This window comes from Suncus etruscus, chromosome 6 (assembly GCF_024139225.1).
Source record: "Suncus etruscus isolate mSunEtr1 chromosome 6, mSunEtr1.pri.cur, whole genome shotgun sequence".
NCBI classification, from domain to species: Eukaryota; Metazoa; Chordata; class Mammalia; order Eulipotyphla; family Soricidae; genus Suncus; species Suncus etruscus.
The window spans coordinates 40,548,418-40,567,814 of record NC_064853.1 but is presented as its reverse complement, the minus strand read 5'-3'; the positions used below and the strand labels follow the sequence as shown (position 1 = coordinate 40,567,814).

At 49.6% G+C, this 19,397-nt stretch overlaps 1 protein-coding gene and 1 pseudogene across 1 annotated transcript in view; one reads left to right on the top strand and one right to left on the bottom strand.

The window, feature by feature from the left end:
* The window catches only part of GRIK3 (glutamate ionotropic receptor kainate type subunit 3), a 189,436-nt gene that overhangs the window by 93,932 nt on the left and 76,107 nt on the right, over window positions 1–19,397 (bottom strand). The window lies entirely within an intron of this gene.
* Window positions 17,005–17,065, top strand: LOC126012421 (uncharacterized; annotated as a pseudogene).

The window sequence follows — 19,397 nt, the reverse complement described above, 5'->3', positions numbered from 1 at the left end:
AAGCACAGTCCTGCTCTGTCCAAAATCCACTCTGTAAGTCCATCCTCAGCTTACCTCCCTTAAGGAGTCCTCCTCACTAAACAAATCAATCCCAATTGTTGCCCAAGCTGCCCAGGACTAATTCCAACTCAGATCTGAACCTCTCTGGGCTCTGCTTCCAGGACTTGTTCTGACCTTCTGTAATCAGAAACATACTCAGCCTCTTTTTGGCAATGGGGCAGGGGCTCCCTATTCAAGAGCAGCCCTTCCTGTAGTCTAGTGGTCTCTAGAGAAGCTGGAGTAATGGGACTTGGACTGCTCAGTGAGGAACAGGATTCCTGCCTCCTGCCTGGCTCTCTCTGCTGTCAGATTGCGACCATCTACTCTGCTTCCCTGGAAGGAACCATTACTGCTCTTTCAGAGACACCAGAACCCACCATCTACAAATGGGCCATAAAGTGGACTGCAAGTTCTAAAAACAGAACTTAATTCATGCCAAGCGGTTTTCTTTGCTGAAGGACTTCTCCAGGCATTTATTTCCCTCATGTGCAGCCTGCAAGAGGGGGTCAGTGTCAGCTCACAAACCCACTTGACGGCCATGGAAACCTCTTCTGGCAGAGCAGCTCATTAGCAACATGCTTCAGGAATAGTTAGTTGGGTTACAGTGATGCGAGCAAAAGTTTCCTTTTCCTTCTAAGGTCTGAGCTATCTGAAGCCCAGAGCTAGAGTCTCCTCGTCTCAGTCTTCCCCATCCTTATTCCCATCCCCAAACCCGGTCCCCAGAGACACACAGGTAGAAAGGAGGAGAACAACAAGCACAGTGGGACAGTCTGGCATCCGTCAGTATAGGGACCCACCTAAGGGCAGGTTCTGTTTTTTTTTTTCTGGATAGTTCTGGGATGGTTCTTGGGTGGTCTCTGGTGGTCCTAAGCAGCTTAGAGGAGTGATTAAACCTGGAGGCTCTCACTGTGTGTGTGCGTGTATATGTGTGCATCATGAATGTGTACATGTGACTGCATGCGTGCAAGCACATATACATGGGTGTATACATAAGCTGTGTGTACATGTACAGGTGTGGGTTCCTGCATACCTGTGCAGGTGTGAGTACATCTCATTGCTAACTGGAGTGGAAGCACAGCAGAGAAGATGGTAGTAGGGAGCCAATTTATCAGTCGGATGTTTTGTGTCTCTCTCCCCAAGGCATTGAGTTGAAATAGAGATTCTAACTTAATTATGATCATTAGCAAATGAAGCTGCTGGCCTCTCCATAAGCTCTTAATGCCTACAGAGAAATCCCAAGTGACCTTGTCCCCCAGCAACGTGACCCCTGATAGAAAAACCCTGCACTTAGCCCTTCTCCATTCAGCAGGCAGCCAGGGTCCCTCTGAGTGGGAGTGGGCAGACACCAGATCAACAGTTCGCCCTGTAAACTCTCTACGCCTGTTTCTTTCCCTGAAGTTCTTACTGCAGGTTGAAATGATCCCAGTCTCCATCATCTGCTCTGAAAACAAGCCTTGACTAAAGAGCTGATCACTGCTCCCTCCAGTGCCTGCACTGACAGGCACAACATCAACACTCGCTGATGTGTGGCAGATGCATGTGAGACATGCATGTAGAGTGAGCCTGAAACAGTTCCACCACAGCACTGCAGAGAGCAGGACACAGGGGTGGCAGTAGGGGACCTCACGAGAGCAGAGTTGTGGGCAGCGTCCCATGATAATGGTGCGTTTGTTCACTTGAAGGCTGACCACTTCTTGCTCAATGAGAGACACTCATGCCTCCTGGTCCCAGACACAGAAAACCCTAGGGCTTATGGTAGGCAGGACTGCAGGTGCGTGTGCACATTGAGAGCAAAGCTCAAGTGCAGAATTTTCAGGGGCTGTCAGAGCCGTGGAGAATAGGAGTTTGAATTTTAAAATACAGCTTAAACACGCCATCCGCTAAACCCTGCGCTTGAACAAATGCAAAGATGGAATTTACTGCATAACCATCTGGTGCGGGTTAGCAGGAGGACCCAAAGCTGTTCAGGAGTCCTAGCAACAGTGGTGACAATCCCTAATACTCAGGGATCCTATCTGAAGCCTTCTGCACCCCACTCTCCCCCCACCATTGTGACTTTTGTATTCCACTGTCCTATACATTCTCTCCACTGGCCTTGGGGTGAGACTCAATTCTCATTTTCCTCCAGAGGTAAAAACAAAAGCTCAGATAAGTCTATTATTTGTCCTGCTGTGCACAGCCTCTGCACCACACTCACACTTGCTCTGGTTTAACAGGAACCACAGGCTGCCAGCATTAAGCAGGTGAGGAAGCAATGCCTTGCTTCTGACACTGGGGTCATAATGCCGTTTTGAGAGTTATGCCCCTGGAGGAAAGGTGGGTGGGTGGGAAAAATATGGTAACAGCAAAAGGTTTCTGAACATGCCCCGACCAAAATTTAATTCAAACGCATCTGCGTCATGTATTCAAGAAACACATTTTCTGGCCAGGCTCAGTCATGTTGCATTTCTAGGGTGAGAGGAGGACACATGCAGAAAAGGTTTAAGAAGTCCTGATGGAGGTCATGGAGCTGATCTCCCAGAAAGAATCACCTTTCTAGGGCTCCTCTGGATGGGGCAGGTCAGGGAGGGGGTAAGGAGAGCAAATGTCAACTCTGTTCTTATTTCTAACACCTTGCAAAATTCTTCCCTCGACTTGTCTGTCTCATTTCCCGCAAGCCTTCCTCTGTGGCATGGTTAAGTCACACCAGATGTCTCCAGACACACCTGAGTTGCCACATCTCTGCCTTACATGGGACACTAAGTTCTGAAAGAACCCAGTATCTTCCCAGGCTCAAAGCTCTGTGCATATGATCATTGAGGTGAGGGGCAGGGAGGCCACATCCAACAGAGCTCCATGACCATGTGGAAATGGGTATCTTTACTTCCTCCCTCTTACCACCATCCTCCCCTCCCTTCCTTCTTTCCCTCCTTTCCTCCCTCCCTCTTTCTTCCTCTCTTTACTCTTTCCATCACTTCCTTCCCTCCTTTCATACCTCCACAGAACTCATTGTACATATATTATGTACTATGGGACTGTGTAAAGCATTCTGGCACTTGGGTACCCACCTAATAGGTGGGAAAAGAACATGCCAGCTGAGACAATGAGAGCTGGACTCCAGTGCCATACAATCACTGGTAGAGAACAGAAAAGTGGGTGCAAGACCCTTCCTCCTTGCCCTGCTCACAGACTGAGGCAGGAAAGAGTCATATAAAGAAATAATTATCCATAAGGGGGCAGCCTGGTGGTTTGTTATGATAAATGTAGTAGCTTAGGGAACAGAAATGGCCTGGAAGAATCCCAGAGGCATCTTAGAGAAGGTGATATTTAAGCTGGGTTTTGAAGAGTGAGTAGAAGTTGATTAAACTGAAATATTAAAGCCTTAAACTGGCAAAGGAACAGCAGGAATCATACAGAAATGAGCAATGGCATTGGCAAGCTGGCGAGAGCTGACTCTGATACCGGACATCGCCTTCCCATTCCACCTAGTTATCTCCTAGGGTCAGTTTTTCTCACTCTCTGAGTCAGCACAGATGTGAGGTGTTGTAGTTGACTCCTCCAGCACCGCTGAGCTCTGTACCCAACTGACATACTGCCCTTGCCTCTGCATTTGTGTCCCAGCAGGTGATAGGACTGCCCATGTACCTGGCAGCAGAGAGCTGCAGAGATATGTGGGAAGTTAGATGCATGGTCCACCTGCCAGCCTGGCCACATCCTCATCCTCAGGAGAGAAGCTTTTTTTGTGTGAAGAAAACAGCCAGCAAAGGGTCCAGTTGGGCTGTGAGCAAGACCAGGAGGATCTTGAACCTGCAGGCTCTAAGACTCCCAGTTCTTAAAGTAAAGTGGGAGACCAGGGCTGGGATGAGCAGGAAGGGGTGGGAACCCCCACTTTCAGAGCACAGGAACCCTGAAGTCTGCTTGTGTTGGCTGGTTGTGATTCCATCTTGCCCTGCTCAGCTTGGTTTCCCTGGAAGGACCCAAACAGACTGGAAGAGAAACCCCTTTCCACTCAGTCACATGACAGTCTAGAGCTGTGAGGTGGGAATGGCCCACAGGGTGAACAGACAGGTTAAAGCCCTGGGTCCTTGCTGCTGCTATCTGGCAGGTCTTGGAACTAGGATGCACCTGGATGGCCATCCCTGATCCTACCGCACCTTATGCCCACATCTGACCCACAGATGTCACCATCGGTTAGTCTGTGTGTCCGAGGTCATGAAGTCTATCTCTCAAGCATCCAGGCCTATTCACCGCATCAGACAAGCCCAGCTTCTCCCATCCAGATGTTATGGGAATCCTGATTTCCTCTCACACATCCCCACCAGCCCCACTCAGAGCTAGCCTGGGATCTCAGTGCCCCTATAAGAAGGCATGGGGTTGCCCCAGACTGTTCCCCACATCCGCCACGCCTGCTTTTTGCAGCAGCCAACCAAGGCTCTCACGCTGTTTGCCTGGTAATGGCTAGGGAAGCGAACTGATGGGCAAAAAGGAGGCTCCATTTCTCTCTGGGACCAATTTGTGAGTTTTCGGCGGCAGCTCAGTTTCAGCCTTGCCTCTGCCTGCCTGCTGTTTCCCCCGCCTCCGTCCCCCACTGGCTGTTAGGGTTCTGAGGGAGGCCAGAGAGCCAGAGCCTGCCTTCCAGGTAGCTGGGAAAAGCAGCCAAGGCCCATGTGGGTGGAGAGCAACCTCTAGGGGTCTGCAGGGGGAGAAAGAGGATGAGTGCTGAATGTGGGGGCACAAGCCTACTGCAGAGAGGTAAGAACATATTCTGTACCCCCAAGCTGTGGTCACACGGAGCAGAGTTGCCATGTGGCCTTACTTCTGCCCACTGAGAACAGGATGGGCACAGGGAGCCAGCCCTACTCCTCTGTTCAGCCACAACCACCAAGCTGCATGACCCCAGACAGGCCAGCTGCTCTCTGAGCCGCAATGCCCTGGACAACAGATAACAGAGGGGTGGGAGGGATGCAATCTTGCTGCATCCAGAACAAGTGGCTGTGTGATCTTGCAGCACCCATTAACCTCTCTGGGTTGTATCTGGACCCCATGTGAGTGCTGTGAGTGCTGGAAAAACACCTCCTCCAGCCCTCACTGGGAGACTGCTGCTTGGAGCACCCTGATAAATGGCAGCGAATGTTGTTTTTATTACCATATTTCATTGATTCCAAGTCACACTTTCTTCCTTCCATAGTTTAACATCCCTGCAATGGAGATGAGTCTTGCAAGAGATGATAAGAAAGCAGCACTGTGTCATAGTTTAATTGGTGGCACTTCTTTCTTAGGGAAGTACATAAAATTATGTATTTTACAGTCGTTGGAATTTATGGAATCTATGAAGCCCAAGGAAAGCAGGAGATTTCCCCCGCAGGGGGCTGGCTCAGCACTGTCTTGGGAGTACTGGCTAACCCTGCCTGCTTGAACTGCAGATAAGCTCCTCTGCTCCCCAAGGTCCTGGGGCCCTTCCTGTGGGGTGAGGTCTCCTAGGGGGGAAAGACCAGACCCTTGGCTGGACCAAACCTTCTCGTTCTTATGCTGCTCAGACTATACAGGAGGGGGTGCACAGCCATAGCAGAGTCCAGGCAGTGAGCAGAGCCTGGGACCAGTGCTTCCTGTCGCTGGAAGAGAACTCTAAGACTCTACCATATCCAGCAACCTCCAGGACTCAGAAAGATGACCAGAGATGCAGGTGAGAGCTGGCTGTGTCCACCAAAGCTCTGAGCTTTGGGTTTTCTGAGGTGGGGGGGAGAGGAAAACTGGAAAGCCTAGGAAAGATGGGTCTAAGGAGGTCAGGTCAGAAGGCCTGGGCTGTGGCTGGCAGCCCTAGACCCCAGCCAAGCTACAGCAACAGTTCACTCTTTTCCCTGTGGGTCCTGCCCCCTGTACCCCTTTCCTGTCTAGCAACTAAGTGGTTAATGCTGCTGGAGCCCCCAGGTATTCTAAGGGACACTGGCTTCTCCATTCCCAGACTGGAGGTAACTTTGAATGAGTTATACACTAAGGACCAGCGTGTACCTCCCTGCCATCCTTAAATCCCTCAAGCAGAAGTCAGCCTGGCAGGTATCACTAGGGCCCACCAGGAGGCTCTGAGCATCAGCAGGAGCCTGAAGCCTTTGTTTTGCAGCACAGTGTTCCCTGCCCTGTGTCCCATCCACAGAGCCAGTGTGGTAGGGGCCCTGGAAAGCCTGAAAAGGATCAGCTGTGTGTCTGGGTAGTGGTGGTCATGCTCAGAGCTCAGATCTGCCTGTCTGAATCTCCTTATTTACCCACCTCCCCTCCTCAACAAAAATTAATGGCCCAACCTCTCCTGACCCTCCTAATTGGCCGACACAGCATGGTCAAAGGCAGGGTGCTTGCATTGGCCTGAATCTGGCGGTCAAGAGAGGCCTGGCAGCTAGCAGCAACTCTGGGAGCTCACGGCAGGCAGCGGGCAGCACCCGGGCCCATGGCCGGGCATATGAGACCATTAAACAAGCAGACTCTCATCTTCTTCTTGGGCCATGGAGGGCTGGAGTCACGGGAGGTGACATTGCTCTCCAACAGGTAAGTTGTTCAACAGATGGGCAGTCGAGTGGCAAAGAAATACATTATTAATGTTTCTGGTTAAATTAACTGATTAAAACCACCCCAGGTAAAAATGTCCGTATCAGCGCTTTGCCTGCAGCAAATGAGGAATTAATGGAATATGGCTGCGTCTTTGTAATGAGACACAGACAGGGGCTGTCTGCAGAGGCTCCTCTTCTCAACAGCAGCGGCAGGGGGTGGGGGCAGGAGGCTGATCCATCTGTTAAAGGGACCTGCTCAGAACGGCACAGCAAGGCGGGAAAAGAGATTGCCGGGGGAGGGGGACTTCCTGAGACTCCACAGCAGACTTGAATCTGGGGCACTGCAGGGGCCTGAGGTGGAAACAGAGGACCTATTGAGGTAAGGGAAGGACACTGTACTGGAAGCACGATGCAAGCAATGGGGGCTCATCTGGGCTCTGTCCCTGAAGACTTGACACAAACCAACTTCCCTGCAGGGTCTGGTCTGTTCTGTAAATTAGGAGGCTGATTGCTCCTCCCATGCTCTTCCCACTCTTGCTTTTCTCACAGCAGAGATGGCCAAATTCACCCCAACACCTCCCTTTATAGTATATAACACAGGGTTGCTGGGCCCCATCTGGGGTGTCTCCCAGGACCCTGCTTACACATGATTTCTAGGAAATCCCTGTTCTGACAAGCACAAAAGGGCACTCACATCTCTGAATCTGTTTTCAAACACATACATACATGCACATGCATGCTCACACAAATGCACAGATGCCACATTCGGGTACACAGTTGCATTCCCCTACTCCTCATGAAGCTGCACACAGACACCTACATGCCCATGTGCTCCTACAGCAGAACATGAAGAACCCGACACAGTTGTGGGCATGCCGGAGTGGGGAAAGCACATTTCAGAGGCAGCACCTGGAGGGAAGGGCAGAGAGGGCGCTGGTGGGGCGGAGAACCCAGGGCCACTTTTCTCATCAACAAAATAAGATTTCGTGCCAGGGTTGCAGGAGCTCCCAAAGGCTGTGACCCAGTTCAGACATGAGTAACGCTTCGCATAAATGAACCGAGGAATGCCAGCCGCACCAGGCTTGCTTCCCCAGGTAGAGAGGCTGGAGGGCTGGGCCTCAACGCTGTTCCACCCTCCCTCCCCAGGCTCAAGGAGCTCGCCAAGGTGCTGAGAGCAGGAGGCAGTTGTTAGAGGTTCTTTCTCTCCATTGCCAGTTTGCCAGCGGTGGGGTGGCTGGATGGGCTGCATACGGCTGTCCCACACTCACTCTTGGTTCTCTGGGGGAGCGGAGGTGGACACAGCCAGAAGCCTCCTAAGGATGCCTGCGCCAGCATGCCTGGGTAGGCCTGTGGGTAGGCGCGCAAGGAGGCCAGCCCGCGAGGAGGTTAGCGCAGGCTTCAAGGTATCATTAACTGTTTACCCTGAGAAAGTTCACACTTCTGGAAACCGCGCTTGAGCTGTCAGAAACACCGCACGCAGCGCTGGCAGCTCTGCCAACTGGGCTCCCCAGGGCCCAGCAAAGCAAATATTTAGCAGGCGCCTGGCTCGCAAGCACACGCACACACACCTACTCACAAGGGGCACGACGTGCCAACACACAGAGATAAACATCCACAAACTATCTCCCCAGACACACGGAGAGGCCCATCTTGTGCCAATACACACACAGCGTCACACCTGCAGGCAAGCACACACAGATCCACCCTTTGGGGAGGTGCTCACCATAAGTCAGTGATGGTTATTGGTTGGAGTTTCTACCTCTGATATTTATTTTTAGTCTTTTGGGCCACACCCGGTGACGCTCAGGGGTTACTCCTGGCTATGTGCTCAGAAATCGCTCCTGGCTTGGGGGACCATATGGGATGCTGGGGATCGAACCTCGGGCCGTCCTAGGCTAGCGCCAGCAAGGCAGACGCCTTACCACTCCGTGCCACCGTTCCGGCCCCTCTGATTTAATCCAACCTACCAGGCAGCATGCAGGACTGACTCCACCACATTTTTTTTTCTCCAGGAGGACTGGAAACCTCCACAGTAAGTGCTCCTACCTTTTGCCATATAAACACAGGCCGGCCCACCCAGAGGTGCATGCAGACACGACGTACAGCAGGAAGAAGCACATGTGGGCTCAGACACACATCCAAAGAAACATAGTTGAGGGTGGAGCTGGATAGGTGGCTCAACAGACCGTAACACACACCTCATGTGCAGGAGGCCTGGGTTTGATCCTTGGCACTGAGTGTTCCCCTGAGTACCACCAGTAGTGGCCCCTGAGCATTGCTGGCTGTGGTCTGAAAATAACACAACAAAACAAAAGCAGATGTGCACACACATTCACACCGTGCAGCATGATCTAAGGACCTCCTTTCTCAGACCATGCCAGAGCCTGCTTTCTTGTAGGGAATGCACACAACCCCAGGGGAGCAGTCTATGGTCCCGACCCCTCCTGGGCAAGCTGTCCTACTTCCGGCCAGGATGCCTGGCTGATGGTGATAAGAACACTGGCAGCGAGAGAGCGGGCTTTGATCAGGAGAGGTCCAGATGGTGGTGGGAAGGCCCAGATGTTGGCTGGAAACAAACAAGCCTGCTGAAATGGGGGGCTGGGCTCTGGTTGGGGCCCACACACAGTGACACTGCCCACTGTGGAGAGCACAGTTAGTTAGTGTGGACCCCATTCCAGATTAGGTCCCTCACAAGAATTGACAGAAAGGGGTACAGGCTTTTCTCGTTCCAGGGAAGCTCAGCACCAGGAAATTTGGGTTTGGTTTCCCAAGGGAAAGAAAGGATAGTCAGTGCTAGTGTGTGGGATTTGGCCAGGTAAGCATCACCCATAATCTCAGTGCCCATTTGTCTGGCCTACAAGGGCACACAGCTGCCCCAACCTGGTACTGGTATCATTCGCTGACACATTGATTTCCAAGCCAGCTGCCACTCATATGTTTAGGGTCACTAAGGGCTGAGTTTTAGCTCTTCCTTGCTCACCTTCAAGGTCAGGCTCCCTCATTCCCAAAGTTGTGACATGATTATTTGGGTAATCACTAGCCAGAGGCCCTCTATTTTGTTCCGTTTGATTTGAAGTCTCACACAGTAGTGCTTTGGAGGTTGCTCCTACTTGTAGGAGAATGTATGTGGCGCAAGGGATCAAATCTGGACTCCTGTTTGCAAAGCCTGGGATCTGTCCCTTGAATAGCTCCATCAGACTGCTTTCTGTTGACCCTAGGAACCACAGGACTTTGTGGACCAATCTGGAGACTCCCTAAGTCTGGGCCTCACTGCCTTTAGTGAGAAAGACCCGGCTCTCCTCTCTCTGGCCCCCCTGGGCCTCTGGAAAGACAAATTCCAACCAGTGCAGTGTTGGATGGGCTGATTAACACTGCAGAGTGGGGGTGTAAGGACCAATTAGAGGATGGTTTGGGGGCGAAGCTTGTGATTTATACACATGTGTCACCTTCAAGTTCTTCCTCATGTTCTCTTGCTCCCTTCCCTTCTCTCTCTGCCCCCTTTTAACAGGACCCCATGTCTGCTTATCTCTAGGGACCAAAGCCAGGGCTTCCTCACCACTCAACACTCAAGTTCTATCTTATTCATTTAGTTTTTGCTCTCAAGAAAATATCTAACAACAGCTTGTGCCTTGCACACAGCTAACCTGATTCAATCATCAGCAACCCATTTGGTTCCCTGGGCTTGCCAGGTCTCACCCCTGAGCACAGAGTAAGTGCTGGAGTAAGTAAGGAGTAAGCCCTGAGTACCACAAGGTGTGGCTCCCAAACCAAAAAATAAAATATAGTAGGTACTTATATAATGCGTAGGCATTATGCACATGTAGGGACCCTATAGGCACCTAAACCTGGCAGATTGCCTTGCCCATGAAAGTATCTGACTAAACCTAGGCAAATCAGCCATTGGGCCTACACATCTTCTCCTTGGGAACAAGCCAGAAAGAGAGAAGCTGAAGAATCTCCAAGAACAGCATTTCCACCTTCAGGCCAGCAAGAGCCACTTGCAGAGCTGAGCAGACATTTCCCCCACTTCCCCAGGTACTGCTTGAATGGCTAAGCAAAGAAGCCATATACCAATAAAGTGTCATGTCCTGACTTTTGATCATTTAAGTCGAGCACCGAGAAGCATCTGCTTAATTTTACGAGAGGCTGCATGTGAAGGCAGAGCAAAGTCCTAGGGGCCGCCTAGACCCCCTCTGAGTGTGATAATAGCCACACGGCCTAGGGTGTGCAGACAGCCAGATCTGTCTTTAGAGGTTAAATTAAAGCCCACGTTTCATTTCTGACGCAACCCCATTCTTCTCTGCTTTCTCCATCTACCTCCCGAAACTGGGGCCGTAAATGGAAAAGATGCATTGAATAGCAAATGCAATTCAACAAATATTATGACATGCTGTTCATCATGAGCCCTAAATATTTAACCGTTCAACTTTATGGGCTTTTCATTTTGTTTTATTTTCTTTTTTTGCCAGACACGATGAATTTAGCACTTAACGGGCCCCATGCAGTGGAACTGTCAATGCCCTAGTTAGGGGAAAAAAAAAAAAAACGAACAAAGTGAATTTCGTGCAGGTGCTGTGACCTCGGTCCACTGGGATCCCATTGCCTTATCTCAGCCTGGCCCGGCTGGCTCAGTAGAAAAAAAAGGAAACATGAGATGGAGAGAGGGGGTAGGGGAAGGAGAAAAGAACGAAAGAGGGTCAGAAAGCCTCTCTCTCAGCCAATTCATTTCTGTTTAATCCATCGCTGCATGGCAGAAAGCTCCTTTGTGGCACCGAGACCAAAGGTCGGTAATAGATTTCAACAGGTTCTGAGAGGCTGTTGACTGCTTGGAGCCGAGCGGGAGAGGGGAAGGAGCCCCCAGAGGTACTGGCAAAAAAGATAATTGGAGACCCAGAGCCAGCACTTGCCCTCTGGTTCTGATTCCACAGACTTTCCAAAAAGTGTGTCCTGGTTCAGGAGCCTCATCTGCTTCCTGAAAGGGAATGAGGGGGAAGAATGTAACCCTGGGGTACCACCTCACTGAAAGTAGTAAGTGGTCACTATCCTGCTCAAAGTGAGGGGCTGGGGGAAGTCAGGGAGCTGGGAGCCAGGCCTCTGGGGTGCCCTTGGAGCTGCTGTCTATGGAGTGAGGCAGCCAAGCATCTCAGTCTTAGAGGGAGGGAAGAACAGAAGCTGGGGGAGGCAGGCATCAAAGGGAATTTTCCTTCTTTTCTCTGCTCCCTAAAGCCCCCAACTCTCCCATATGCACAGTTCAGCTTTAACCACATAGGGGCCATGGCAGGGTTGAGTCTAGGGACACAGGTCCGGGGACCTCTGTGGGTTCTACATCATTAAACATGGAGATTGAAGAATGGATGAAATGAGAGGTGTTTTGAATCCAAACAGACTCTGTAGGCACCTAGGGGTCTATTTCTTGGTTCTATAATTCCTAGAGGTAACAAACCTGCCAGATTGCCGTACCCAATAAAATGATCCAGATTTCTACATGGCCTTGAACAGTCACTCCCATAATACATGCAGGGCAGTTTTTGTAAATGTCAGGTACAAGGGTGTTGGTGGTCACATGAGTATGTGAATTTGGGTTTAATAGACTTCTCTGATTCAGGGGTTTCCTATGTTTAATAGAGGAGCATCTCCCAAAACCTGATTCCCAGAAACCATCTGTGGGTCCCTTCTTTGGGATTTTGGCAATATTTGGTATATTAGACACTTTCAGGGGACCTTCCAAAGCATGATCAGGAGTCCTACACCTATGGTGTAGGCCCCTTTGAGTGGTTTTTAGTGGACCAGGTTCAATGCAAGGATCTAGGGATGTGGTGCTGCTCAGGCTTGTGGGGGCGGGATGACATGCAGCTTTAGGGGACCACGTGGTGCTAGGAATCAAACCCAAGTCAGTTGTGTACAAGGCAAGTGCTTTAACCCCAGTACTATCTCTCTGGCCCAGCACATTATTGATTGCAGTATAACAAATTACCCCATGCCTGCAACCTGAAGCAACAATAAATATTATCTCCTAGTTTCTGTACATCAGGAATTCAGAGGCAACTTGGCTAGAGAATTCTAACTTGAGGTCTTGCATGAGTCCCAGAGAGCCAGCAGGGATGCAGCTTAGACTGCAATTATCTGGAAGTTTGGTGTTGGGGACCCACTTTGCAGAGGGCTTGTCCCAGCAGCAGTAGGTAGAGCCTCTGGGGCCCCTCCACAGAGGCACTGTATTGCTTTGGTCACAGCCTTCCTGAGAAGGTAGTGCCCCACCATGCTGTGCTGGATAACCAGAATGTTTGAGAAAGGTATCCACCAGGGCATGGATGAGGTAGGTAGGAGTCATACCATACCAGAGGGTCAGGTCCACATCACCTATGTGCCCATTTGCCACTCTCTCACCTGCAGGGCAGCAGATTGTGGAGCCCATTGTCCACACTGAGCTCTGTTGGGAGGGAGAGTCCTATGGAAAGTTAAGTATGCACATTTAACTGGACTCAAGCTCAGACTTCCAGAACATGGCAATCAGAGTTCCTTCTTCAGCCCAGATAATACATGCTGCAGTGTCTAAAATGCAGTAACCACCCTCTACACTCTATTCTTTCATTCCCTGTTGTCCTACATGTCTTCTTGTTACATGGCACTCCACACCTTACATGCCTTCTTGATCATACAAGACAGTGAGGTCTCTATGTTAGGGCTACATGACATACACCCCAAACTCTTCTATTAGAGATGAAGAAAGGGGGTCACTAAGGGCAAGGAAATGCTTGCAGAATACTAACAAGTTAGTCCATTTCTCCTTGTCTCATTTGTGAGTGATCCACCACCATCCTCAGAGGGAACAGTAGTAATGAGAAGCTTTTCCACTGTTCCACCATCAGACCCACCTCTGAGCAGAATACTGAGTGGGAATATGCAGAAGCCTATGGGACTTTGTTTCTGGGTGGCTCCGTGTGATGCTCACACACCAGACACCAGCCCATGGAACACAGGCCTCCTTTTGTGGGACTGCTGCAGGGATGTGACCTGTATCTGCAGGGACACCCACTCCCTCATCTGTAGCACATTTGCCACAAGTTTGCACACCAGCTTATTCTCTCCCTCTAAAGTAAATTTGCCAAATTATTACAGTTGACCTGAGATGACTCTTAATAAAAGCTGAATAAACAGGGAGAAAGTCAGGAAAGAGGTCCCCTCCTGCCCTTCCACCATAATAAGCTCATCTTGGCTCAGTGTCCCCCAGAGCAATGGCAGTGTCTCCTCATCTGCATTTCTTAGCTGACCCCTAACCTCCTCTCTGACGCTTCTCTGTCCACCTTCTTGAGGATCCTGTCACCCTATGCTTCCTCACTGTGTCCTCCTTTGCTTCCAATACTCTAGGGGAAGGTTGCAACACATCTAGCAGAGCACAGAGGCTATTCCTGGCTCCATGATCAGGAGTGATCCCTAGCAGTGCTCAGATGATCATATATTGTGCCAGGATTTAAACTGGGGGTCAGCTGCATGCAAGGCAAGCACCTTAACCTCTACCTTCTCTCTGACTCTCTTTCACTGCATTCCCTCAAGTTGGAATATCCAGATACAGATCAACTTGCTCCCTGTCTCATTCTCTTCCATACTGGAAACTGTATGAAGACATGGATGAAGCTTGTCCTGCTCCCATGTGACTGGCCCAAAGTTGGACAGCAATCATCCCACTCCCCTTGCCTGGCCCAAAGCCACACTGCTCAGGTTCTAGCAGGAGACTGTCATTCTCCAGAAGCCAGGGTGCCAGACATCAGGAGAGCCCACCTTCCTGACTGGCCTGAGGACCAGTGGGTGAGTATTTCTCCTACCCATTGTCACTTGGCAGGGCCCCCGTCTGATCTAGGATGCTCCATCTCCAGTGTCTAGCCAGGTCCCCATCTGTTCCCTAGCTGCTGAAGAGCTGGCTTTTTGCCCCACTCTAGTGGGGCCTTAAGTCTCAGCAGTGGACTGTTCCTGTTCTTGTCATGCTCTCTCATCCTGCCTGAATCTTCCAGAGCCTATGCCTCAACTCCTCTGCTAGCCCACATACCCTTCCTCCCTGGGACCCCTCTCTCAGCCTCCCACCTGACTAGATAGCTGAGTTTAGCACCATCTCCCCTTCATGAGTGAGCCTGACAGATTCAGGAGTACTATGGAGCCACCCCCCTGCACAGATGTGCAACTTATGCCCTGAATCTTCTGTAGAGAAAAGAGAACCAAAGGGCTGGCCTGGGATTCCCAGGACGATCATTTCCTGATGCTCTGCTTGACCTTCGCTCTCATTTGTGGTCCACTTGTTTCCGCTGAGTTAAACCAGTTCTTGCTTTAATAGGTCTAGTGCCCTATAATTCCCAGTGCAGACAATGGCCCTGGGGTTTGGTCTTTCAGTGCCTGGTCTTTCAGTGAATTCAGTTTCAGCCTCAGCCTCTGATACCCACCCTTTGCTCTACCTCGTAGCCTCCCATTCACCAGGGTAGGGAGCAGGAAGGGGAGGAGGTGCCAGAGATGTCTGAATATTTAGTGGTCCACTGCACCTTTCTCTGGATCAAAGTCCACAGTGCTCTGACGGGCCAGAGAAATAGCACAGCAGTGGAGTATATGCTTTGCATGCGGCCAACCCTGGAGAAACCCAGTTGGATTCCTGGCATCCCATATGGTCCCCCAGCCTGCTAGGGATAATTTATGAATTCAGAGCCAGGAGTAACCCCTGGGCACTGCTGGGCATGACCCAAAAACAATCAATCAGTAAAGTTTAAACAAACAAACAAACAAACAAACAAACAAAACTAAAATCCACAGTGCTCTGCCACCATCAAGAAAGCTAAATTTCTTGGGTCCTAAACACAAAGGCATCTCCATTCTCCACCCAGAGACTTCACCTTGTTCAAGGAGCCAGTTTCCATTCTACTGTAAGTGATTCTGGAAGGACTTTCATCTAAGTACTCATGGCTTCTGCATCATCCGCATTCTGCCTACTCTGGATTGTTAGATGGGACAGTGAGGGGAAACATAGAGTGAGGTGGAGAATTCATATCATTAAGGATACTATGTGGTCCTAATGAGGACCCAATAGTTACAAGCATCTGGCATTTCCTGAAAGCAAGAGGTCATCATTACTGGCAATGTATAAGTTGTGTGTGGCTTTCTCTCACTTCAGTTTTTCCTCTCCTGTTGTTTTTTCTCTTTTGAAATTTTCCCACAGTTCTTCTGAAAACCAGAAAATGTACCTACAGTTAACCAAGAAGTTGTGGCATTAGGAAGGTAGCTTTGCTCCAAGTGCTCTAGCTGGCTGCAGGCAGCAGAAGTCACTCAATGGTCTTATGTGTCTCTGCTATGGGATCCACATACATGGATATCACACTGAGCATGAGGAAATCACTTCAGGCTGAGAGTCTGCTGAAACCTTCTGAGATTTTTCCAATCCTGGTCTGGACTGGTCCCTTTAGCAAATCCTGAGACATAGAGGGCCTAGAGGAAGAAAAAATTCATCCTCTTACCAGAACCTTGGCAGTATACTACCATTAACGAGCTGCTCGTAGTCCACAGGAGCAAGGGACTTCTCCTGTCCTTGAGCAAGGGAGAAGGAGGAGAGAAGTGCACTGGAGGGCCTTCTGGGTAAATGTGGAGGAAGGGGCGTTCATTGATTCAGCAGCATTAATGAGCCATAATTGTGTGCCAGGCAAAGTCCAGAGCTTCAGGGAGCTCACAGCCCATTGGGAAAAGGATAGACAGAAAAACACATGTCTGTGTTGGATGGCAGCAACTGATATAGAGAAAATGCAGTTGGGAGAAGGGATGGGAGTGGATCTGTTTTCTTTGGAGGGAATCAGGAGAACTCATTTATCTACAACCATCTGGTACATGCTAAACCCATGTGAAATCCAACTAGCTCTGCTCACTTTCCTAAGATGTCACAGATGATGGGGCTTGAGACTTGTCTATGATCATCATCAAACTCCTTGGAATGTACAGAGCTGGATTTGGAAACACCAGGTCATCCTCTCTGTGTTCTGGGGTCTCCAGTAAACCTCACATTGGATTTCCTTAATATGTCTGGTTAATTCAACTGCCTGGGCAGTTGAATTTAGTCTGGAGGAGTCAAATATATTCTTCTTCACATCTGCTTCACCCATCTCTGGCTTGAGTCCTCTTCCATTTAGGATTGCTTCCCCTCTTTGGTCTGAGGTTTGGACAATCAAGAGTCTAAAACTTGAAACAGAGAGATAGCACAATGGTAGGGCATTTGCCTTGCACACAGCCAATCCAGGACAGACAGTGGTTTGAATCCCAGCATCCCATAGGGTCCCCCATGCCTGCCAAGAGCAATTTCTGAGTGCAGAGCCAGGAGTAACCCCTGAGCGCCACTGGGTGTGATCCAAAAACAAAAACAAAAACAAAAAGTCTAAAACTTTTTTGCATTATCAATCTCTTGCCCTACTCCCATTTTTGGGGATCAGTGCTTGCTTCGGCAGCACATAGACTAAAATTGGAATGATACAGAGAAGATTAGCATGGCCATTTTGGGGATCTATTTGTCCTTTACTTTTCTATTTTTCCCTGGGACTTCAGATTCCAAGAAAGCACATTTAAAAAGTGAGACAAAGATGAGTGGATGGCAATGACATTTTCTTTTTAAATTTTCAGAAAATGGAGCACGAGGGTAGGGGGTGGTAGACTTTCCAGCACACTATTAATTTGCGGTTAATTGGTTTGGAATTCATTAACCACATTTTCCTGCCTGCCTGTGCCTGTCTCTGGAGCGGCACTTGAGTTTTCCAATTCTTTGAGTTGCCAAACTAATAATTCACCTACTTTATTTCCTGACTCGCAGTTAGTTTGTTTTAGTCTACATAATGCATATTCAGCTTCATTAGCATATATTTGGATCGTTTCCGACTTGAATGTATTCAATCCCATCAATTTACCATTAGTGAGATCATTCAGGAGGGAAGTCTCCATATCTTTCATGCTTGTTCATTTGCCTCATCTTTACTGGATATGGGGGTAGGGACAGGGAAGTGAGGTGAGGGAGGAGAGGAAAGGAGGAGAAATGGCCATATCCAGAGACATAGTTGTCACAGGGTCACCAATGGTCCCAAATGGGGTTTGGGGGATGTCTTGGACCTTAATGTCTGTAAAGGAGACGAAGTGGGAAAATGCACAGAGAATCTACGGCAATGCTAGGAGTCTTCTGGAATGCTTCAACACCAGGTGGATGTCCAATGAAATTCTTATACTGACTCCTCAGAATCAGCATAGACCCAAAGGTGAAAGACTTATTCCCACAAAAAGAGCTCTTACTTTTCATGGTCACAGGGCCACCTCTACTTCTAATAAACCAGTTATGAGTTCCCACATTGGGTTGCCTAATTGTCTCAGAGGACTAAGACAAATCACTCACTCACTTCCTTCTTCTGGCTTTTATTGAAGCTCAGGCACCACCAGATAGGATAAACACATGGGGCAAGGTGATGGGGGAGGGTTTGTGGGAGTTTCCATGCCCTCCCCTGCAATAACACATCCCCATACATCACTGAACTCAGCTGGAAAGGTATGGAAACCTCTTCATTTGGAGTGTTTTATGGAGGTTTTATTATCTGGGCACGATCGATCAGTTAAATCATTGGTCATTGGAGACCAAGCTCAGGGTTCCAGTTCTTTATCCCTCCTAGAAAGGTCTGAGACCAGCAGACTTGAATGCTCCAAGCCTTTTGGCTTGAAACCCCAACCTCAAGTGAGGGAGGTGACTACTAACAGTCATCTCATCAGGGCAAAAATGCTCCCATGGACTTTGCCAATCAAGAAGTTCCAAGAGTTGTTAGGTGTAGGCTGTCAGGACCAATGACAAAAGCCAACCTCTCATTAGAGTGACCATAGTGACTGACTAATGGGTAGTTAACTGGATATGATGGGGTTCTCTCCTGTCACACTGGCATAAGTAATGTGTATTGTTAGAGATGCCAACATTCATTCATTGTCAACTACGAGTCTTGTGGACATGGTAGGATCATGCTGGATGCTAGAAATGTGGGGATCAAGGGTCCACAAAGTGGTGTGAGTTTCACAAGGCTCACAGCACAGGCTGGTAACAATCTTCTCAGCCCTGGGGACATATGAGGGACCTTGATCATCTCTTAGAATTCTTGGCTGCCAGGGCATAGGAGCAGATGCTAGAGATGGCCATATTTGCAGTGGAGACATCCAATCCTGGAAAGGAGGCACTACAATGGAAAAGAAAAGGAGATGTGGGGCCTGGAAGGGGAGCCAGGAGAGTTGGGAAATGAGAAAAGAGGGAGAGAGAAAGGGCAGCTGGAATCCCAGAGAAAGAGCCATGCTGATGGACAGAGAATGGCACTCCACCTGCCTCTTTACTGGGCTGGGTCCATGCAGACCCAAAGAGGGAAAGGACATAGCAAGAACCCTTCTGTGCAGGTGGAGACCCCATTTTCTTTCCCTGACAATGCCTAGGGTTGTGTTCTGCTCCAACCTGCCTGTATTTAAACAATTGACCATATGGCCAGGTCTGCAATGATCAATGGAGAACCTGAACTTGCGACTGCCAGGAAGTCCTAGGCTGTGCTCCTGCTGGTGGGAGAATGTATTTTTGGTAGCTGGAGCCCAGGGGACATCAGAACCGCTATACCAGCAGGAATGACCAGCCTGTCTCACATCATCCTGGCAGCAAGACCTGGGCCACCCCCACTGAACACTGCTTTGAGAACGTGAGTGTTTGGAACAAAACCTTCTGTCTTCCCTAAGCCAGTCCCTGCCCCCCTCTGATGTCAGATGGTTCAGCATGCACCCACATTTGTCCCTTTGACATAGGAAACACAGGGGAAGGACCAGTGA